The following is a 24,507-nucleotide window of genomic DNA, read 5'->3' on the forward strand; positions in this document are numbered from 1 at the left end:
GTGAGCTTCCTGGCTTTCTTTCTGCCTCATGTATTCCAGACTGAATCTGAAGAAGCCAGCAACCTGGAAATGCCAGTGGCGTTCATATGCTCTGAAAGGCCTGCTGGCTCCAGCCAAGGACCAAAATCGGGCAGCCTAGAAAAACAGAAAACTGATAAAGATAGCACCTATTCTATGCCAGCCAAAGATCACAGAAGAAAACTCTAACTCCATCCATAGGAGGCCAAGTAGAAAGCCCAGCCCTCCGCCCTTGTGAGGTTGGGGCGGGGGGAGGGGGGGGATGTGAGGCAGTAGGGGCGCCACAGAGCTGGAGCCCTGGCTTTACTTGGAGCCCGGATTCCAGCTGTTCTAACTTTTTTGTATGCTATGAGGTGATGACTCACTCTTTTGACCTAAACTATTGGTAGGGTTTAACTAAGAGCCCTAATTTAATTTAAAAACCTTTTTTTTCTGAGCTTGAAGCTCTATGTTCTTATTTTACCTCACTATCCCTCCAGGATTCTTACCACCAGTTCTTCTCTGTCCTTCAGTTGCTGGCCGTGCTTCTCCACGTCTGTCAGTGCCCGGCCTGCATCCTGCACTGCAGCTCCTCCACAGCGCTTTTTGTTGACATCAATTGTATTGAGCTATAAGTTGGCAGCACTATGCATCCATTTAAAATGTACGATTTGATGGGTTCTGACATAAGCATATACAAGGGAAACTGTAACTACAATCAATTTATAGGGCATTTTCATCACCCTAGAAAGTTCCCTCTTGCCTCTTGGCAGGACAGCCCTCAGCCCCAAGAGCTTTTCGGTCACTATGTTTGCCTTCTCTCTACAGTTTGTGTTTACACTTTTGGGTCTGGCTTTCTTCACTCAGCATAATGGTTTCATATGTGTGTCACGTTTATCTATAGTGTGTTCCTTTTATTGCTGGGTAGTGTTCCGCTGTACAGATAGACACCACATTTTGTTTGCCCACCCGCCATGCGAAAGGCACTTGGGTAGTATCCTGTTTGGGCTGTTGTGACTAAAGCTGCAACGGCTGTTTATTTAAAAAAAAAAATGGCACAGAAGGGTATTTATTGATAGGGAAAGATGTTCCTAGTTCATGACCAATTGTTAAGTGAAAAACAAAAGACTACAGAACGGTTTATACAATGTCAACTCATTTTTGTAAAGAATGTATTTGCATAAACAAGTAACTGCCTAGAAAAAGCCCAAAATGTTAATGATGGTTACCTCTGGCTATTGAGATTACATGATTTTTAAGTTAAAAAAAACAAATAAAGTGGGCAAAAGACTGGGGCAGGCACTTTACGGAGGAATACATGCCAACAAGCACAGCAAGTGTATCAGCACCTTCGGACACGTAAGAGATGCGAGTGAAAGCCACAACGTGACACCATGACTGACAGCGCCGGGCGCAGGTAAGGATGTGGACAAACAAGAACTCTCATGTGTGACTGGCAGGAATGGGACACTACAACCACTTTGAAAATCGGTCTGGACGTTTCTTATGAAGTTAAACACGCACACACCCTATGACCCAGCAAATACACTTTTAGGTATTTACCCAGGAGAAATGAAAACACTGGACACAGAAAAGACTTGTGTATGAACGTTCATAGCAGCTTTATTCATTACACTGAATACTCCAAAAAAAAATCACATTTCAAAAAATTTTACCTTGCTCTTTTCTTTTTTCCCAGCCTTGGCCTCAACAACTAGAACAGCAACAAATTAGAAAAAACTCAAATGCCCATCCTCCGGAAAATGAATAAACAAAATGGCTACTTTGCCACAAAGGAATGCTACTCAGAAAAAATAGCTTTGGACACACACAACATGTGCATGGGCCTGAATATCGTGAAACAGAGTAAAAGAAGCCAGATACAAAGGGGTACACACTGCATGATTCCTTTTTATATACAAGTTCTGAAATAGGCAAAACCAGTCTATGGCAGAGAACCAGGACAGTGGCTGCCTGTGGAGGGGCGCAGGGGACACTGCTGGGCAGGGCTCGGGAACCACGTCGGGGGTCGGGGCGGTGTTCTGCATCATGTGGGTGCGGGTCCCCCAAAGGTGTGCGGCTGCCGAATCTCATCGAACCATGTACTTAACGTCTCTCATTTCACTGTCTCCAATTATGCTTTAATAAAAATAGCGACAATTAAAAAGAAACATATTTTGTTCATGTAAATTTTCAAAAACACAAAAAATGTAGGAAGTATACTAGAATAAGCATGTTATCATATCTGAGGAACCACTTGCTAACTTCAGTTACTGGCAGTAAACTGCTGAACACACATCACAACTGACACGCTCGTGAGCTAAATGATTGTGTGTTCACTTTCTAATGAAAGGCTGTTTTATCCCCCTTGACAGATCTCATGGTTTCAGAAATGGTAATATTTTCTAGCCTTCCTGGGGATTTCAGTGGAATGTCAGAATTTGACCCATTGACACCTACTGAAAAGAATGTGGTCACTTTCAAATACCAGCAGGGCTTCATTTTTTAGGGATTTTTGCTAGTCAAAGTTGCCTTTTAGGAAGAAACAACCAGGATTGATTGATTGATTTTAAAATAAGCTCAATATTTTTTCTATTTCACCAACTGAAAAAACCGTATTGATAGTTTATACCATACTTCTCTCCTTTCACATTCTAGAAGATGAATTCATGGGAAAAATAAGGTACAATGGGGTTAGAGTGCTGTCTTTACCCGTTATTTGCTATGTGATCTTGAATAAATTTGTTAATCATTCTGAAATGATTAAGTCTCTACATCGATAACCATAAGAATAGTTATCTCAAAGTGTCATAATGTGGATTAAATGCTGTCCATGAAAATGCCTTGGCACATGCCAGGTGCTCAGTCAATGTTACTGTCTTCCCTTTACTCCTTTGTAGAAGACAAGAATAAAGAAAGTTGCTTCCTCCATATTTTACAGGTAGATACACTCTGAAATCTGGACATTCCCTGGGGGTTTATGCGAGTTCAGTTTTACAGATGAGTGAGTGTGGGTGGATCATGGTGGGTAGGTAGGGTGGGGGGCTGAGAGAGCTTCACCTTCAATCTCCCTGGAACATGGTGAACATCGCATGATAACTAACGATGAAAATACTGTTTGCAGTTTCTATTCTTCTCGATGAAAGGGTACTTGGAAAGCTATTTCTTCCTGTTTTTGTGCTTGCCTTTGCTTTTCATTGCTCACTGGGAAAGCACTGATCTGGGACGCAGCTGGTGTGTGGGAGGCCAGCTTTCCCATTAGCTGATGGTGGAGAGTCAGGTCAGTGCAGGCAGCTGTGATGACTCTCAAACTCTGAACCATACTTCCCCGTGTGTGGGCAGGGAGGGCTGCACAGAGCGGTCTCTCGTACAGTCAAAACGCCAACTCTCTGCTCTTCCTTCAGTTCGGTTTGAAAACAAGATCCATTTCTGCCCGTGTCACCCCCTGCAGAGCCAGCGGGCTTCACTGTGGGCCCCGCCAGATCTCTGTAATAAATTACCTGGGGAAAGAAAAAAGAACAAAGTAATGTGTTTTGAAATCTTTCTTCTGGGAGTATTCAGGGTTACCTATTAGAAAGGGCAGGGTTGCTCTAAGGTGTGTGTTGGGAGGTGTGCAAGGTCAAGTTTGTAGAAACAGTTTGGTTAGTTCATTTAAGTCATCATTTATAAATTTTTCATATTAAAGGTAAAATGCTTCCAAACTTTAAAAGAATAAGAAAATAGCCCTGGCTGGTATACCTCGGTGGACTGAGTGCTGGCCTATGAACTGAAAGCCATGGGTTCAATTCCCAGTTTGGGCACATACCTGGGTTGCGGGCCAGGTCCCCAGTTAGAGACATGTGGGAAGCAATGAATCAATGTTTCTCTCATTCCCTTCCCTTCTCTCTAAAAATAAATAAAGGAAGAAAATCTTAAAAAATAAAATAGGTTCAGAGTGTTACAAAATAATGGACATTTGAATAGCATGATGCAAACCTACGTAGTTGACTAAATCTTTACAGTAATTCTGTGAGGTAGATAATATTAGTACCTCTAATTTTATAAATGAGCAAATGAAAGTTCAGAGCTGTTACCTGCTTGCTGGGTCCGGAGAAGGAATAAAACTGGGTCTGAATCCTGGCCTCTTGGCTCCAAATCTTTCCCACTGGACAGGCCATGAACGCTGGACCCCAGTTTCAATTCTTCTGAGCGCAATATTGGTTGAACAGCCCATCAGAAAACAAGCTTTGGGGTAGTGTTTCCTCAAGCACAGACTGTGAGAGTGGGGATCCAGAGAGTAAGGGGAAAAGAACAGGATGTGGGAACAACACGTGACCCAGCAGCGGCTTAAAGGCCCAGGACCTCAGAGGAGCCTTTGATGGCCTCTCCTGAACTGGACCCCCTTTTGTACATATTTCCTTTCTGAGGCTATGTGTTTTTTTCAGACTGAGAACGAACGCAGAGTGAAGAACAAAGGAAAACATAGCAGTTTCAGAGTGTGCCAAGGGAATCAAAATGAGGAGGAAATTCATGAATGTACACACATAATTTTTTTAGATTAAAAACACTATGTCTTTCCCTGGCTGGTGTGGCTCAGTTGGTTGGAGTGTGTCACGTCATCAAAAGGTGGTGGGCTCGATTTCCAGTCAGAGTACACACCTAGGTTGCCAGTTAGATTCCCCCAAAGGAGGGCATGGGCAAGTGCATGTGATTCTCCCCCGACCCTGGCCCCACCCCCTCCCCGGCCAGGGTCTGGGAGGCAAACAATTAATGCTTCTCCCTCACATTGATGATTCTCTTTCTCGTCCTTTCTAAAAACAATGAAAAAAAAAAACCCCAAACTGTGTCTTATTAAGTACAAAGCTTGTTTGTTTTGTCAGCCCATTGTATTTTTGTTATATTGACCATTGAAATTATTTCCTTAGCAAAGAATTTTTCAGCAAACCTCCACACATCGTTGCAAACTTCCTGTTCCCAACTGCTGTTCCTCTCAGGCCCCCAAATCAGGCAGAAGGATATCCAGCAGCAAGTTAACTTCACAGGGCGGGTAGTAAAAGGCATCAACCTCTAAGGGAAGTTTTAATTTTATTTCATTCTAATTTATGTTTTTACAAAGCATTGCTATTTACTTGTGGTGTGCCTTTTGAAGTTAGAAATTATTTTTTGAAGGTAGAGAGTTTTGCTTTAGCACAGCTCTCAGTACCTGAAAAATAGTCAGTGCGTGTTGCTGAACTGAATGCTTAACATGAACTTCCTGTTGACCAAATAAAGAATGTTTTATTGTTCATTTTTCATTTTAGATGAGCTTATAGGAATAGGCAATCTTTGGACATTGGAGGAAGTAATTTGTGAGAATCGTGGCCCAGGTTTCAATGCTGGGCCCTCAAGCACACTTGGAAAAAGGAGGCTTTGACCCTTTATCAAGGACAGAACAAGCACATAGCTAATGTTTTTAAATCAATGGTTTTCCATCCCGACTGCACATTGGAATTACCTGGCATGGGATGTGTAATAGGATTTTTTTTAAAAGATTTTATTATTTATTTTTAGAGAGGGAAGGGAGGGAGAAAGAGAGAGAGAGAGAAACATCAATGTGCGTTTGCTGGGGGTCATGGCCTGCAACCCAGGCACGTACCCTGACTGGGAATCGAACTTGCAACACTTTGGTTCGCAGCCCGTGCTCAATCCACTGAGCTACGCCAGCCAGGGGTGTAATAGGATTTTTTAAAAAATATTGCTGCCAGGTCTCAGACCCAAACATTCTCACGTGATTGGTCTGATCTACAGCCCAGGCTTGAGGATGTTTGAAAACTTCCCAGGAGATTCTAATGGGCAGGCCGACCTGAGCATCACTCTCTTGTATGAGTGAACACAGGTAATCAGTGCCTGCCAAGTACCAGGTGCTGTGCTAGACACCTGGTATTTTTTATTTTACTAACATGGAAAGTGGGACTCACAGACGTCGATAATCTGTTCACCATTATAGAGCAGTTTAGTGTTAAAACCAGAAAGCAAGCCCTGGCTGGCATAGCTCAGTGGACTGAGCTTGGGCTGTGAACCAAAGTGTCGCAGGTTCGACTCCCAGTCAGGGTACATGCCTGGGTTGCAAGGCATGACCCCCAGCAACCACACATTGATGTTTCTCTCTTCTCTCTTTCTCCTTCCCTTCCCTCTCTAAAAACAAACAAACAAACAAACAAAAAAACCAGAAAGCAACAACAATAACAAAAAGTCCTATGACCTTCCACTCTTTTTGCCATTTACATTGTCGAAGTTAAAGGACATGCTAGTGACTACAGAAGCCAATATAATACCCTGGCCTTTGAAAAGGAAGGGTCAGCTAAATGAGGACTAACTCTTTAGAAGATTAAAATAACGGTCCTCAGGATGCTATGTGAAGCAATTTTTTAAATGCATATGGAAATAAATCTGGCTACAAAGTCTGTTGGATAGATATTTCCTTTTAATGTCACATTCTATTTTTCAAAACCCCAGCAATGTCTCCTACTGAATTGGAAATTGAAGATTAATGTTAAGAAGGGCCCAATATTAGCCCTTATAGAATTTGGCATCAGAGATGAGGAGCAGGAGCTGGGTGGCCACCATGAAAAAAATAGAGGCTGAGCTCTCTGTGGAGTGGGACTCACAGAGAACTCTAAGGCAAGGTCAGTTCATTCATTGCCTGGTTGTAACCTAGCAAGCTGTGACACTGAGATTGTGTATCAGTTGTGTGTAAACTGCTCAGAACCCCGGGGAGTGGTGATTTAGTTAAGATACATTAAACTAAGAAAATAAAACTTCAACCAAACCCAAGTGTAATTGTGATGGAGAAGCTCAGTGTCTGCTTGAGGGTGGCTTATGACTTTGTGTGTGCATGCATTTTTTTGGCTTGAATAACCCCTGTTCACAGTGCTCTGCCTCAAGTTTCTCATCAATGCTTCCTTTTTCTAAATTTTCCTCCTTTCAAGGTCTCTCCTTTATCTTTGTAAGCTGTTTGTCTGTTGACTAAGGAACATACGGAGTAACAGTATTAGTGAACATTTTATAATATACTTTTTAAAAAAATTCCTCACCTGAGTATATGTTTATTGATGAAAGAGAGAGAAGAGAGAAAAACATCGATGTGAAAGAGACACATTGATCCGTTGCCCTGGCCAGGGACTGAACCCAAACCTAGGTACATGCCCTGACTGGGAACCAAACTCACCACCTTTTTCCTTTTTTTTGTTTTTTTTTTTATGGCATGACTCTCCAAACAACTGAGCCACTCAGCCAGCACCTAGTGAACATTTTAAAGTCCTGTCTGGCACAGTAAGAATCGTCAGTTTCCGAAAGAAAGAAAAATACAGACAAGTGCAGATGAGAAAGGGAAGCAGACACTAAGAATAAAATCGACAGGTAGAGAAAGTGACAGGCAGGTAATTAGAGGAGAAGAAACAGCATAAGACAAAGAATGAATGAGACAGGGACAAAGAAAAACAGAGAGTGAATAGAGAAAGAAAAAAAAAGTTAAAGAAAGCTGGGTTGGGGGATGGGGATGGGGAAGGGGAGGGAGAGAGGAAGAGAGGGAGAGAGGAAGAGAGGGAGAGAGAGAGAGAGGCAGCAAAGAAAACCAGACCCGAGACAGAGAGATGACGGGAGAAGGGAAGAGAAGAGAAGAAATGGAAGGGATATGCTGAGAGGAGCATGGAGGGCAGGCAGTTGGAGGTGAACGGGGAGCTGGAGGTGAGCAGAGGCAGAGCCAGCTGGAGTGTGGAAAGTTCTGCCTGGAGATCATTCCCAAATGAGAAGCCTGACTGGTTTACCAGAAGGGTGGGCCCTTCCAGTCAGGGCTGCTGAAGGGTATGAGTTCAGTCATCCTAAATAGAAGCAGGATTCCTTCCTCCCCAGGCCTTTTTGCGCTCCATCTGGAGGGCAGTCTGGTAAATGTGGCTTTCTGTGCCAGCGCTCTGGGCCACGGGAAGACCTCACAGAATCACAGAATGTTGGAACTGAGATCCCGGTGGTGGACGTGTGTGGTTTCTTGGCCGGCCCCTGTTCATTTACCCCATTTCCAGTAACCACCTCCAATGTTTGTGGGGGAACCACCCTTCCCCACCTTCAGTCCTGTGGTTTTCACGGCGCTGACAGTACCTCCCCACCACCCCCTGTTCCAGGGACTCTGTATGACCAGGCTTGGCATGGGATCCAAAGCATCAGTTTCCCTGTGGTCCAGGGACAGACACATCACTCTAGGGAGGCAAATCAGAGCCAATCGGTCTCACTCTGGGGGTTTGCTTGGGCGCCTGGGTGTGCCCTCAGATCCAGATTTGAACTATGGAGACATGCTGGCTGGAGCTGGGGCTGCCATCTCGCCAACTTGCAAAGTCTGAAAATGAAGCCAACACACAGAGCAGAAGAGAGTAAAATGCAGAACTGGGTTCTTGTGGGCTCTTCTGAACACTGATACAGCTGTTTCTGAACTCAGAACCATCTCTAGACTTTTTACTTGCAAAAGCCAACACACTACCTTTTTCTTTAACAGTTTAAACCAGTTTGAGTGAGATTTTCTGCACTTGCGATCAAATACTAATAGGGAAACAATCCATCACCATATTCTACAGAAACTGAGTGACTTAAGATTTTAGCCAGTTGGTGGCCGCATGTAAACTGAGGTTTCACCCACCGTGGGCCCACCTGGACTTACTCTTTCCTCCTCTCTCCTTATTTTAAGTGAAGCTACAGGGTCCATTTCGAATGAACATTTACGCTGTAGTGACTTCACAAGCTCTAGAATTACCAGCCCCGGCAATGTCTACCTCTGCTCAGCCACTCCCCCTTCCAATGATGTCCTCTCTTTCCCTTTCTACCCATGGGAAGCAGAATGTGACAGATGTCACTGATACTTGTATGTGAACTTACCGAATAGAACTTTTACTTTCTTAAAAAAGAGCAGTAAAAAGATCCTAAAGAAACAAATTTCGAATGCAGGAATCCCAAACATTGTGGCATGTGGTTAGAGGACACACTTCAGAGCTCGCTGAGCCTTCTTGGAATCTCTGAACTGTCAGCAAGCACTGGGTTCAGTGCTTATAGGATTGTAAATGAAAACTTACTGAGGAATCCTGAGAAATGTCTCCCACCTAACAAACGTCACTGTGCATTAGAATCACTGCACAGTTTGTTGAAACAGACTGCTGAGTCCCCTCCCACAGTTTCAGCTGCAGGGGGTCTGGGGTGAGCCTAAGAATTTGCATTTCCAATAAGTTCCCAGGTGATGCTGATACTGCTAGTCTGGACAACAGCACCCTTTGAAGATCATGTTTAGATTTAAGAAGGTAAGTCTGAGAGAGCTTGGCCAGGTGACATAAAACTGCAACACTGCTCTGGCCGAGTCCTAGAAGTTAAGCACCCAGACCTACCCACCAGTAGAGATGCCTGCTAAGCTTGAGGTACAGCCAGGGCTTCTTGTGGTGTGAGAAGCCCACGGTGTCCTGTGGTGGGGGGTGGGGGCAATTGTGAATCGGGTGTGGACTGCAGCCAGGAGTCCACCAGCGCTAGGATCTGCTGATACTTGTGTGGTGGCAAAACACTTTTAAAATATAATTTCAGGATTCTTGCTTTTTTTATCTTTCCCTGATAATTCCTATTACTCCAGGAATTTCCTCTGTCTACCTATTTGATCCCACTCCATTCCACCAAGAGCCAGAAACAGTCTATTCTCATTGTAACAAGGAAGGGAAGATGTGGAACAAGAAACAAGAGGTCCATTTTCCAGCTCTCAAGTATCTAGGTACACAGGCAAGGCGGATTCATGGGTGTGCAGCCAGTGCTGTGGCACTGTGCCCAGAAGGGCCTAGCACTTGCATTTAACGCTCTGCTGTGGCTGCCTTGAAATTCTTAACTATTTATCATTCCATCTATGCTTTGTAAAGCAGAGTAGAGTATGATGGGACGATGGAGCGTGCACCAGGGGCTTGGAGACTTGCTTCCTGCGCAGTCCTGCCTCCCGCTGTCTCCTGGGTCATGCTGCCCATCACTCACTTCCCTGTCTCCTGCTGCCACGGACCCACTTGGCCTTCCACACCTGGCATGGGCTTGGGTGCAGCTGTGGGGGGTGGGGGCTTCGGGGCCTGTTGCGCACACACCATGGTATCAGGGAGGGAGAGTCAAGGCAACTCCCTTCTTGCCTCAGGCTGCAAGTTTGCAAGTCCATGGGGTCTTTGCTCACCCCCGATCTGGGACTGAGCATGTACCTGAGTGAAGGGTGCAATCCCTCGGGGACTGTCGGTCGGCTGTGGGTTGGGGCAGCGGGCTGGTGGGAAGGAGAGGCTGACTCCTGCGCTGCCACCCAGCTCTGTGTTTCCATTTTGTATTGGATCTGACCTATGGGGTAATAGGCCCTGCACATAGGCCTGAGGCAGCCCCTGGGGAACTCCTCACCCCAGAACACCAGAGATGTAATGCGGTACCCTAGACTGCCCCACAGAGGCTTTCACATTTACAGCATATCATGTGGGAAGAGAAGACAGGATCCTGTGCCCCTAAAGCAGCAAAAAAATTGAGTTGAGCACAAGCCGGAACTGGAGGAGCCTTGGGACGGGAGCAGGCATACTACTGGGGCTGCCAGCGCGGAGGAACAGTGACTGCGCGTGTGTGTGAACCCCACACCGACAGGTTTGACTCCTGCCATCAGATGAAATGGAGGAGGCTGGAAGCAGAAAATAAGTCAGCTTATAGAAAAAGGACAAGAAATTTCTAGTATTCCTAAATTTGTGCACTGAGGTCTGCATCTGCTACACTTGCACCAAAAAGTGGGGAAAGGAGTTTGTAGAGGCATAGGGTTAAGAATGTGCAAGGAAAGAACTCTTCTGAACAGGGCTGAGAGCCTGGCAAAGAACCACTCACTGTTCAGAGGGTCCGTGAAGGGAACCCTGAAAGTCACTCACAGAGGCCGAAGCATCCAGGGATCAAGCAACATGAGCACCGAGGCCGGTCTGAGGAAGTCAAGCTAGTACCCAGGCACAGTTCCTTTTAAGAGAGTTGTTCAAATTGTCCATGAAAATATTTTGTTCTATTTTGGATACATGTCCCTTTTGAACTTTATTTGGGAGAACACTTTCCTTAAAGAGACGATACACTGGTTGCTAGGAGCATCGTCTCCTCGTGGGGAAAGGACAATACTTGATGGCGGTTGTCAGCAGGAACGGGGCTCAGAAAGGCTGACTGAGGGATGTGACTGAGGAGCCTGATTTTTTAAAATCAGGAAACATTTTTTTGATGCTTCTTTTTTCTTTTTATCTACCTATTCTAATTTTCCTACAGGTTTGGTTTTTTTTTTTTTGCAGTTTTTACAAGGAAAAACACCTTGAACATGAAAGGACATTTCAGGACTCGCAATACTTGCAGTGAAGATGCATTTATGATTCTCATCTGCCTTTCTCTGCACTGGGGAGCAGAGAAGGAATAAAGGGGAAAAAATGAACATAGGCCATTTCCTTCTCTCTCCCAGTAGCTGAACTCAGATGCAAATGAAGGAACAAGTGTCCCCAGAGAGCAATCAGGATAAAATGAAGGCAGGAGGTGCCCACAGGAGGCCAGGTCTTTAGAGGACCAGAGTGCCCCACAGAGCCCTCCTCCAGGGACACCCCACACTAAGTAACAGCCAACCTCAGAGCCATACACAGCAGGTTACCGGGGTTTGGGACTGCATGGGTGCATGCAGGGAGTGGATTCTGTGGCCAGGCCAGTCCCGTGTCGATAACAATTCCTGTACACCCACATACATTCCAGGTGGTAGTAAATAATGCAAAGCTCAGGTAAAACCAAAACCACGACATCAAAAGTGCCTGAATGGTTCCCTGGAGCTCCCTGGACCTGGATTTGACTTATAGAGGGTTTTAACTTCTCCATTTGGTGCCCAACCTGCCGTAAGAGAGAACTCCTGATATGAGTGCAATTCATACCTATGATAAACCAGGACAGAAAAAGCCATTCAAAAAGCCAAAGCACCCAGAGAGAACAAAAAGGAAGGAGAGAAAGGCAGACTTAGAGAGAAATGGCATTTGATAACTCAGCGCAGACAGCTGATTTGTTCTTATGGAATCAGACCGAGTGAAAAAGTTTCTTCAGGAGGGGGGTCAGGTCCCTGACACATTCAAAAGAGCGCACATTCTACTTGGCTGGGAGCCCTTCTCCACTGGTGTGGCCTCCATGTAAAGAGAACAGCATCCTGGTTCTCAGAAGCTCGTGTTTCCTCTGTGTCAGGGATCTTGTTTAGCTCTTGATGGGAATTCTGTCCTCATCAGCATCAGTTTTCAAAATTCCTCACACGGCTACAAAATTAAAAGGGAAGCAGAGTCCCTGTGGGATGTTTTATATCATGAATCATCAGTCCCTTCCTGACTCTCCTGGGAATCCCATCCACATACAGAGGTCCCTTTGACTCCTGTGGTCCCTGTCAAAGCCAAATTCAAGAGTAGAAAAAATGAGCTGGAGTCAATTTCAAGTCGGACTCATCAGCTAAGTTCTGCTGCAGGCAGGGGTCAGAGCAGTTTAGGATTAAAGAGGTAGAAATCAAAGAGCGTGCTATTCAAATGCGTGGGGGTTTCTAGCATTCTGGTTGTAAACGGATCCAATAATTTACATGCAGACTATTTAGAAGGAGATGAATGGACAACAGAGCTCTACAGTGTTCTTTTTCAACGTACAATTCAGCCTGTTTGGGTGGTAACTAGACTGTAAACATGTGCAACTAAAGGAAGTACTTTGTCAATTTTGTTTTATTTTATTTTAGCCCTAGGACAAGCAAGGGAGGAACGGAGTCTAAGAAAGTCGGTTCAAACCTGTGCCATTCAAACCCTCTCCAGAGACATAGCAGCTGTGGGTATTGAAGATGCTTATCTGATTTAAAAGACTCAACAAGAAAAATTATTTTTTATTAATTTAAATTAGATCCTCTCTGTAGAGCACCCTCTGCTCTTTCAGGAGAAGAGAAGAGAAGAGAAGAAGTAACCATGCCATGGTTATCAGAAATTTGTTCTTTAGTAACATGAGTATTTATTCCTGTGTTATTTGTAATAAATCATATGACTGGTTTGTTCACTCCTTCATTCGTTTGTTCGTTCATTCATTCATTCAGTCAGTCATTTGTTTAGTCAATGAATACCTCTTCAGTCCCTTCCATGTACCAGATTGTGTTAGGCACAGGGTAAATACAATCAAATAAGATAGATACTGTTTCCAAGTAAAATGGAATAAGTAACCTTGTTTCTCCCACTAAATGCAGCTATAACACCTGGACAGAATACATGGAGCAGGTATTTACCATGAAAGGTAACTAGTAACATGTGGATTGGGAAATAGACCAGATTTATAAGAATCACTAAACTGGTGGTGAGCCTACCACTTTTTGCCCTCTGGGATCCGGTGGCCTGTATTCAAGGCAGCCCCAAACTTACAAAAGAGCATTGGCAAGGACACAAAATGCTCCGGGAGAAGCCCTTTAGTTCTGACGTGAGGAACAGAAAAAGGGTCTCTTATAACATTTAGAGAGAATGAGAAAAATTCCCCTTCTCTCTTTTTCCTTTTCTTACTCTCTCCCACAACCCAGCCTGTGATGGCCCACAGGCGCCTAACACTCTGCGGGAGAGAACCTTCCTCCCGGGCTGGCAGAACTGTGGCCCAGAGTGGTCCAAACGCCTGTTGCTTTTTTCTGTCTTCCTGCCGCTTGGCCCTGTAATGAAAATTCTGGTTCTATTTTTGATGTTGAAGTGCTGATAGCTTTTAAGCCTCACCACTCCCCCTTCTCTTTCTGCCCACATCTGGACAAAGCTGATAAGAAAGCTCAAATACTCCTTTGTAACTGGCAGAAAGTCCAAACCATAGAGCTGCAGCCCACATGCACGGACTCCCAGCCCCTCGCCATCATAAACACCGCGCCAGCCTCCTTTCCTGGCTCTCTCAGCCCATTTTCAGATCAGCTTGGGAGCCCTCCCTGCTCTCTCCAGGGAGTTTCATCAGGCAAGGAATAAAACTTTTCATATCGTCTTGCTGTGTGTGTGCCATCATTGATCTTAATATCCGAACTGAATTTTGGGTGAGTGGATGTCCATCCCATTTCTGCTGAGTGACCTGAACAGCCCAGGCATGGGTGTATTTGTGGGAAATTCGAAACATACGAGCACCAAAAGAGACCCTTCAGGGAAACAAAAGTCACCAGAGAGCTCTCAGAGAGGGGGCAGCTGGGATGCTACTAAAATTATGGGAGAACTCGGGCTAACTCCCAAGCTGTGCATGCATGGATCTGACTCTAAAGAGTGCTGTCATAGACTTTGAGGAATGAACCACGGGAAAGATCACTGCCCATGCACCAGACTGGCCACTAGGCGGCACACACATGAGACAGATCTGAATAGCCCTGCAAAGGCTTTGAAAACAGACACGATACTGAAACCACAGCCCGCAGAAAGCTGGTCAGAATTTGCACCCTGAAACCAACTGGGTCAACTGCTTGCTAAAGCAAAAAATGTCAACATTCCACAGGATTTAAACAAGACCCAGAATATCATAACACAAGCCTATAATGTCCAGGATACAATCCAAAATTATTCAGCATTCCAAGAAGGAAAATCTCAACTCTAATATAAATATATAATTGTTAAACTTCATTAACTCTACACAAAAAAGTCAGATTTATTATATGTTAATTTTTAAAAATGTAAATAATGTTATTTGCTTACAAGAAAAACACAGTTAGTGGAGGACATAGAATCATGAATGAATAATGATATACCCTTTAGTGCCTACAGTGTTAGGGTTATGGGTAGGACAATGTGGGTGCGCAGAGGGTGCCTGACCCATTTGGGGGGTAGGGGATCAAGAAATCAGGATTGGCTTTCTGGAAGTACAAGTGTGTTAGTTAAACCTGAAAAAATAGACAAAAAAGAGTTAGGTGAAGAAGAAGAAGAAATTAATGCCTAAGTAAGAGGCAGCAAGAGCAATGATGTGAAGCTAAGTGGGTGTGGGGAGCTATAAACAGTTCTGTTTTGTTGGGGCAGTCACTGTCCCAATGGGGACAGCAGAAAAGGATGGCGGAACGCCCAGACCATGAAAGGCGTCAAATACCATCACAGACCACATTTAACCCAGTGGGTCATCCTATCTGGACTCTGGTCTTAGTTATGTCAACATTAACACAATGTTCATAATGAGTGATGAGATCACAGCACCCCTTTGAGTCTTGGCTTCTTGCCGCAGAAACTATTGGCTGCGCTGATGCCTGTCTGCTCTTGTTTCCCAGCCTCCCTTGAAACTCTGTTGGCTTTGTGATCAATTGTACCTGATAGATGTGAAAGTGATACATGAAACACTCAGGGCTCAGAAGTCTAAAGTATCCAGGTGCCTTCCCTGAATTCTCTGCCCCTTGCACGTTGACCTCAGAGGCCATGTGTTGAAAGGCCATGCAACAAGATGGAAGAGACCTGGACCACAGAGTATGGAAGAGACCTGCATCACAGAGTATGGAAGAGACCTGGGCCACAGAGTCATCACTTGGAGGGAGTAGATCTTAGGGTGACAAATACCAAGGAAGAGTCTGAGGCCAAGGCAGATTAAAAGTGGTGGGGGTAAATGCAGACAACTGTAATTAAACAATAAAATAATTTTTTAAAAAGCCTATATCAGTTTTGCAAACTGAATTTCAAACACCCCATTAGCTCACTTTACAAGATGGGAGGACAAGGGATGATAAGCACAATGGAAATGTTGCAATATTGACTGGATCTTGCAAACAAATTGTATAATTTGTCCTGTGAAATGAGTTCCCCAGTCACTGTGGAGCTCTGAGGAGATTCTCCAAGTGGGGAAGATCTTGTCTATGAGTCTTTTACTTACTACTGAAGCTATGGCTCTGTGGCATTGGAATGCTTCCCCCCAAATCATTACCAACATGTACCTGAATCCTTGAGGAGGAGGCCACTGAATGAAATCCATTTGCCAGACCTCAAAGGGGACTAAAGGCCAAGGAAATGCCCCATAGAGGTGTGAATGGGCCTTCCCGGTTTGTGCTTTGGGCAGATTTGGCATTTTGGGTGTCCCTGAGAAGCTATCTTTGGAGAGAGTTTCCAGTAGTATTGTTTTCCCCATAAAACAATTTCGTCAGTGTTCTGGTGAGTTACATCATACACACATTGTAATATATATTACATGCAATCAGGGAGAAGTAGTTGGTCATTTGGACCTGCTTGTAAGTTTCTTCTCGGGTCAAACTTCCAGCCATTGTTCTAACCATTTCTTGCTAATGTGTTGAAGAGCTGAATGCTCTGCTTCTATAATGTTATGTTTTACTTTTATTTATTTATTTTTTTGTTATCACTTGAGACACTTTTTCTATACTTTTATTTAAACTCTTGTTTTTAGCTTGCTGTAAATATAAACTTTTCCTGGATAATGTGGGCCAGGAAACATTATTTTGAGAGATACACACATTTTATGAAGTTTGGGCATTATTGCCAAGAGAGTGTATTCAACTGGGAAAAGTTTAACGAGAGAATCTGAAGGCTATACCTGTGTTTTTATTTTGTCTTTTAGTAATTTTTAAATAATTTTTTACATTTCAATAACTGACATACAATACTGTATTAGTTCCCGGTGCATGACATAATGCATAGACATTTACATAACTTTTGAAATGATCACCCACCATAATGTTAGCTTTTAAATCCCCAAGTGCTTCATCTGGTAGCACAGGTACTTCCTTAGGAGCTCAGGTTGTTTTAATGCTACTAACTTGCAGCAGTATTGGCCAAATGATTACCTTTACTTCCCTCCATGTTTGCCAGTCAATGTCCAAGGATTCTTCTGATTGCTAAAGATTGAGGTAATTGAATAGCCTTTAAAAGTTTTAAAGCATAAGAACTATTTTTTATCTCTTGTCTGGAAGAAGTCAAGAATCCCATTTCCAGAGTATACCAAAGTCATGGGCAACATCAAAGGTGTACCCACTGTCAGTATAAATGTAAACCCTTTTACCTCTGGCCAAACTGCAAGCCTGAATTAATGCAGAGAGTTCTGCTTGTTGAGAAGTTGCCCCAGGCCTGGGACTAGCCTTAATAGTTTCATTTATAGAGACAATTGCATAGCCTGCTTATCAGTGACTTGTTTCATATTTTAGGGAAGAACCATCAGTAAACCGAAGTAATTCAGCACTTTTAAGAGGTGTTTTCTGTACGTCAGTTTGAGGAGTTAGTAGTCTGTTAATGCGGGGCAGTTGTGAGGGGTTTCATGGGAGGGCACAGGAAGGAGAGCAGTGGAGTATTACAATGAGCAGTAGTCACATTAGATAAAGATAATAAAGAACTTCCTAGGAGGTCAGTCTGCTAACAGAGAGGTGCTGAGTATGATGAGAGTTAAGTAAGGCTTCCATTGAACGAGGCGCATAAAGAGTCAGTGGGGGCCCATTATTAAATCTTCGACATAGGGCAGTAGATTGGCAGGGGCCACAATGGCTCCTGCCAAATGGGGGGTGGTGGGGGGGAGACCTTTAGACACCAGATCTAATTGCTCACTATAGTTTCCAATGGGTCTATGCTGGCTTTCATGTCGCTGGGTCAAGACAGCTAAGGAAGGCATTTCCCTCTCTTTCATGGACAACAAAGGAAAAGGGCAATTGATAATTAGGATGTTCTAAAGCAGGCAGCTCATAAAGACTGCCTTCTATTTCACTGAAGGGGACACGGGATTCCTCTGTCCATGTGAGGGGCTCTTCCTGGGCACCCTTGGGAAGAGAGCATAAAGGTTGAGCTATGAGAGAAAAATGTGAAATCCAATTTCTACAATATCTGACCAAACCTAAGAATCCCCCAAGTTGTCTTTTAGTCTTGGGGGTAGGAGAAGTCAAAATGCCCTGGATCCTGTCAGAATTTAAGAAGAGACCTTTATTAATAACTAAATGTCCAAGATATTTAATTTTTTACTGACTGAAGTTTCTCTTTAGATAATCTTTGCCCCCCACCCTTTTCTGCTAGTTCTCCAAGGAGGTGGAGGCTTTCTCCCAGGGGTGCTTCCTCAGAAGGTGAGTGGAGAAGAAAGTCATCCACAGGTTATAAAAGGGTGGACAGTAGATAAATCTGCTGCCAATATCTGCTTTTAAAATTTGGGGAAAGAACGCGGGACATTCGATGTGGCCCTGAGGCATCGCTGCCCTTCCTGTGCAAATGTGCAGAACTGGCTTTCAGGACCGACGGGGACGCTGAAGAAAGTGCCACGAAGATCTGTAAGGAAAGGAACTTACTTTCTGGTGGAACAGCTAAGGGTAAGGTGTGAGGATTAGGCACGACTGGGTGTCCAGGTATGGCTATGTGATTTATGGCTCCCAGATCTTGAACACATCTCCCATAAGATTTTTTAACAGGGAGGAGAGGGGTATTACAAGCACTCCTTGAAGGAATGATGAGGCCTTGTGTGAGATATTCCTCAATGGCAGGTTTGCGTCCTTCAATGCCCTCAGCATTTAAAGGGTGTTGACAAATGGTGGGCAGAGGTTTCTTTTGGTCATCTGAATTTTCATTTCAATTTTGGTACAGAATGAATGTGACTAATGTTAGGGGCATTTTTTCACCAAAGTTTATTTGGAAGGGAATATAACGGAGAACTTGAGTCAGTTAAGATGACTGAAAAAAAACTGGAATAGCTATGAACAAGTCATGAGTTAGAAGTTCAAGGTGTAAGAATATTTCTACCTTCTGAAAGAAGGAAATATGGGCTGCATGAACTTTCCAGAATGTCTCCTCCTAGGAGATGAACAGGGGTAGAGGCGTCAACATTAACTTCATCTGCGCTGAAGTACTGTTTAAAAACTTTTTAAAATCTCTCATGCTAATCAAAAACAGTTTCATTTGGGTTTGTTTTTTTTTAACACATTTTGAATTTTCTTGCAATTGGTAACTCAAGGAAAAGCCTCGGGTATTTTTTCCATGAAGCCATTTAGGCAGCTTTGAGGCTCTGTTCATGGTTTCTCAAGCTCAACAGAAAAGTCTCTCATAGGGTTGGGCCACTGACAGTTTAACTTCAAGTGGAGCAGCAGGAGCAGCTCCATTCGAAAAGGGAAGTTCAGCAAGTGAAGGGTACAGAGAGGGCAGACGGGCAGGAAGCAAAGGAGCAGAAGGTGCAGAGAAGGAGGCATCAGAACATTTAGAAGTCTCCTTAAGTGTAAGAAGTCTCTGAGACAACTCAGAAATTGCTTTGGTTAATTTAGGAATTGTGCTTTGGGAGGAAGCAATTTTTGAATCACATGGTTGAAGGCCTCAAAATGCCAATAAAAATATACTTCCCATTCAGGTTGCTTAGTTTTGCAGTATTTTTCCAATTGACTGTGCAGATAGACTAACTTGGGGAGTTCTAAAGAGCCCATGGTAAACAGTTAACTGTAAACCATCCCAGGTAATTATGAGCAAATGAGACAGAAATATGCAGGACAAGGGTCTGTAATTTTCGTACATAAATCCAGCAGCAGTTCTAGCAGCAGTTCTAGGAAGTGGCTGTCTAGAAACTAGTCCTTTAGAAAGTGAACTTTCCATTTTTCAAAGAGTAATTACTCACCAGATGGGCATTTTAAGCCCTGTAGATAAAAGGCCACTAATAGAGAACGACCAATAGAGCCTGAACCTCAACCGAGGCGGTGGGTAGGGTCCAGGAGGACTTGCCACAGCGGTCCAGGGTCGAGGAGGAGACGACAGAGTGCAGTGGACTCGAGGAGGCACTTTGCTCGAATCCATGAAGGCACTGGAGGAGGACAGACGTCACTCTGGATCCCACTTCTGACACCATAGAACCTCAATCCATTTTGACCAAGAACAGCAAGGTAAACGGAAGCTTTATTTGGAGATCTTAGGAACTGCAATTCAGGACATACAGATGTGGGTGGAAAACCTAAATTGTGTTCTAAACAGGAAAGCTAAATAAATGAGTTTATAAAGACAGAAAAAAGGGGGGGCTTCCTAAGGGATTCCACAAGTTGTTCCAAAAGTGTCATTGCTACTGTCGGGCAGATTTACACTGTGCTGTACATTATTGATCATTTTATGTCTACTGCTAGGTGAAATTTTATTTCTTAATACAGAGGTCACTGATGGAGAGCCAGTTCCAGGAACAGTATCAGGGTTATCTGTTTGTGGTTTAGCCCAGTTAAAAAGTTCAGTTTCACATGGAGGAGGTGTGTTAGTTGAGCTTCCAGGAGGCCTCTCGGCTCCACTTTAGACTGCTCTCTTAAAAATATCAACTCCATTTTGCTTTTTCTTCTACTACCCACTCTAAAAAATAGATCAGCACTTTTATTAAAACTATGCACCTACCATACAACCCAATAATTCTACTCCTGGGCATTTATCTTAGAGAAATGACAAGGTATGTTCACACACACAAAAATTTACATGAATGCTTATAGCAGTTGATCCCTAATGGCAAAACCCTGAATACGATCAAGACGGTTAAACAAACTATGGTACACCCATACCATGGACTATTATTCTATAATAAAAAGGATATAACTACTGATACATGCAACAGCCTGGTTGACTCTCCCGAGCATTATGCTGAGTGAAAAAAGCTAATCCCCAGAGGTTACATGCTGGATGATTCCATTTTTAGAATATTATTGAGATGACAAAATTGTAGAAATGGAGAACAGATTGGTGGTTGCCAGAAGTAAATGAGGGGACTGGAGTGTGTGGGAAAGCAAGTGTGATTATGAAAGGAGGGATCCTTGTAGTGATGAAATGTTCTGGATCTTGACTGTTCTGCATATTGACCAGTGTCAGTATCCCGGTTGTGATGTTGTATTAGTTTTGGAAAATGTTACCATAAGGGGAAGTTGAGTAAAAGACATAAGGCATCTCTCTGTGTTATTTCTTTTTTCCCCCTCTGCATTATTTCTTACAACATCATACTAATCTATAATGATTTCAGTATAAAAAGATTAATTCTAAGAAGACTCCCCACACTACGTTGCAGACCACATGAAGTAAATTACAATGTCTGTAGATAGGAGCCAACCAGGCATCAGGAGTTTTTAAAGATGCCCAAGTGGTTCCAATGGGCAGCAAGTTTGGGAACCACTGAATTAGGCATTTCAGAAGCCTCCAAGGAAATACTTAAAAAGAGGTAGGAAAAAAATTCCTGAAGCTCTGTGTCTATAAAGACATCTTTGCAAAAGGGAATAACAAAAAGCATCCTATTACATTTTGGCCATGGCCCCAGTCATTAATTACAAGGGAGAGACCTTGGCCACGTGTTATTGACCTGGCAGGCCCCTAGCCTTGAAGCTTCACTAACTGAACTGAAGCCTAAAAGCCAACCATTTTGTTAATTGGAATAATTTATCAAAAAAAATTGAGTCATTTCATAGATGATGCAGTTTCTTCCTCTCCATCTTCATCCCAAAAATCTTTACTAAAACTAGCCTGAGAAGGTGAGTGGTACAAATGCTGCTAGGTTTTCCAGAGCCTGCCCAAGGTACAGGTGTGCTGTTCTGTTTTAAAATTAACACTCCACCCACACCTGACTTGAATTTCAGCTCCTTTCATGTTCACTGCCTTCTTTCCAAGAAATTTGTTGGAGATACCACTTAAACTTGCTATAACAATTAGCCTCTTAAATCAAACTATAAGAAGAAAGGAGAGAGAAAGGGACTGAAGCATTCCTCTCACTAAACCTGGACCCAATTTCACCTTTACAGAGAATCTCACTGCACTGTTTAGAGACTTTTAAAAATGTGCCTCAAATGTATGTTTTCAAGTATTATCATGACCTATTTTTCAGCCTATGTGTTCTCTTGGGACTTTCTCCTTAAAATTAAAAACAATCATCTGAAATGCACTATCAGAACAACATTAATGTAATGAGTAAAGGCAGCCTTATCAGACAAGATAACCTGTTTTTCCTCAAAGATGCCATTTTTTATTGCATTAAGGGTCATTTGCTCAAAGTGATCTGAAGAAGTCACACGGATTGACCCTGAACATCAAGTCCTCTTCCTCACCGAGCCATTTTTCTGTTTGATTTTGCACTTCGAGTATCACAAGTACAGTAATGGCTCCGTGGTGACTTATACAATAGGAAAGATTGAGCTACCTTTAATATTTGTTTTTGTTTTTTATTTCCAAGAAATCTATTTGGGTTAGAGAAATTAGATATGTATGCTAGTGAAGGTATATAAACCCATTTTAGGATAGAAAACAATGTGCTTCTTTTACTGTTAAGCAAAATAGAAGAGTGATGAGTCACTTCACTCAAGACAGAGGCTCTTCTAGTTGTAAGTAGACACAGACACACAGCATTAAACTCAGTTAAGGACAAGCGTGAAAAACAAGCCGAGCACAAAGATTACCTCTCACCCCATGATGTCAAGTTTCCATGCAGCAACATCTGGAGGCTGCACAGTCCCGATGATTTACGCAGAGAACACAGAGGCAAGAAACCACACTTGGCCCTGGCTCTTTGTGAACACAGCTTGTTGCTGAGCCAGTTCACTCTGCCTCTAACTCACAATTCTATAGTCCCGACCAAGCACCCTCATTTGGTTCTCACAAGGCAAAAGTCGTTTTCCCACCAATGGCCTTTTCTCAGGCCACTCCTGCTGCCTTCAGTGTGGTTCCTTGCCTGCTGGCTCCCTCTCAGACTTCATGTTCCATTAAAATAACATCCCTTCCCAACCTCCTCATTCCAGCTAAGTCTTTGACTCAGCACCTTGGCTATTTCTAGGTTATGTTCTAGAGCTTCACGTCTTACAGATACCTATTCATGAAATTAGTAAATACTTCCTCCAAAAAACTAATAAATGCACCCTCCAGCCAAAAAAGTAGATACCACACTATTCCTTAAGAGTTTTAGTGACTAATGAAAATTTACTATAAATTTAGTTAAACACATACACACAGACCCATATGATAGTAAGACACAAATAATTATAGCTCAAGCCGCTCAGGATCAGAGGCTAACGCCAGTTGTCCATGTAGCATTTTAAGCAGAGCCCACACTGAGCAACCTGTGACACAGATCCACTTCATGGGTGGTCCTTCCTCTGAACACTTACCTGAATTTGTTATCTGTCCAATGATCCATTCAGTAGGTACCTCTAATGCTTTATGAATCAAAGCAACCTCTTGAAATAGATTTTAAGCTCTCAGAAAACAAGGACCACTCTTTTAATAATAATTGCAAACACTATTGGTTATTTCCTATGTGTTAGCCATAATGTCATGTGCTTTGCTGTATTAATAATATTGGATACACAATTGAGCCATGATTTGAACCCAGGCAGAACGACCTCAGAGCCTGGCACACGCTTTCCTTACCTGGATCTGACACTTCTCAGCTGTTTGCGTGGCCTTTGGCAAGTTGCTTCAGTTTCTTTCTTTGTAAAATGGGCATGCCATAGTATCTACCTAAGAGGGTTTTGAAGATGAAAGAAGTTGATACGTGTAAAATGCTTAGAAGGTGGCTGGCACATAATAGGTACTCATTAAATGTTAATTGTTATTATTGTTTATAGGAAAGTCCCCAGTCCTAGGAAATCCCTCAGTCCCAATTTTAGCATGGAAAGTCCCACACCCTTGACAAAAGTTCAAAACAGGCCCAGAGGGAAGGTCGAGGACAGGGTGTCAGCTGCTGTCCTTTGGTCACTCTTTACTGCTCTGCCTCTTTCAGAGCCCATCTCAAAATTCCCTTTATGTCCTGTAATTGCCACCCTAGCCCCAACACAGGCAATATTTCAGGAAATTCCTTGGTCAACAGGTTGGACTACACAAAATGTTACCTTTTTTCACGTAAACAGTCTATGTAGATCATCACCCTGTTTTCACATTGACTGTTAAGTTTTTTAACCATCCCCCTAATTGCAAAACTATTTGATGTTTGAAAATTTTGACAGGGCTAAAACTCCTGCCTACCTGTATGAAACCAGAGTATCTAGTGCCCCCTGCTGTCTTTTCAGATGAAAGGCAATCAAATAAGAAAAGCTTGATTTATTGACTGAATGTTTACTTATCTAGGTCTAAACAGAAATCGGTATAGCCCAAATTTGAGATTAGATTCACGTTTTATCATTTCTTAAATTCACCTTCTTGAATTTCGGTTGTTTGCTTTGCCTTTGCAAAAACTCACTTTTGCTTACCTATACTATTCTCGTTTATATATGCTCTCCTTGAATTTGCTTTTGGCTGTTTGACTTTGGGGATTTTAACTGGCTTTACCTTATTTTTGGCTCTCTTTCACTTTCGTGAAGACCTGAGATGGACGCGCGGGATCGAGCGGCTGCTGAATCAGGGGCCCAAGAGGGGCAACCGGGCCTTCCCGCCGGCTGGAACCGGGGTCCTATGGCGGCACCTCGGGCATCCCCTGCAGCACCCTGGCCCGGCTGCGTTCTCCAAGGGCAATTTCCCTCGGATTTAGAGCTCTCGCCGTTCAGGCCAATGGGACGCCGGCGCAGGGCTGAGTGTGAGGTAGGCTCAGCCAATGAACACGAGCTTCGCCTGGAGGGATCCGCCCCCAATGTGG

At 43.4% G+C, this 24,507-nt stretch overlaps 1 long non-coding RNA gene across 1 annotated transcript; it reads right to left on the bottom strand.

Annotated features, from left to right (window-relative positions):
• Positions 1-1,624: 1,624 nt before the first annotated feature.
• On the bottom strand, positions 1,625-24,353 carry LOC123821946. Its single transcript, XR_006786182.1, has 4 exons — positions 24,204-24,353; positions 23,307-23,396; positions 4,071-4,250; positions 1,625-3,497 (listed from the first exon to the last, which is right to left on the bottom strand). It is a non-coding gene; the product is annotated as an uncharacterized LOC123821946 (long non-coding RNA).
• Positions 24,354-24,507: the final 154 nt, after the last annotated feature.

The sequence above is a fragment of the Phyllostomus hastatus genome, unplaced genomic scaffold (assembly GCF_019186645.2).
Source record: "Phyllostomus hastatus isolate PE091 unplaced genomic scaffold, TTU_PhHast_1.1 phas_contig_40, whole genome shotgun sequence".
NCBI classification, from domain to species: Eukaryota; Metazoa; Chordata; class Mammalia; order Chiroptera; family Phyllostomidae; genus Phyllostomus; species Phyllostomus hastatus.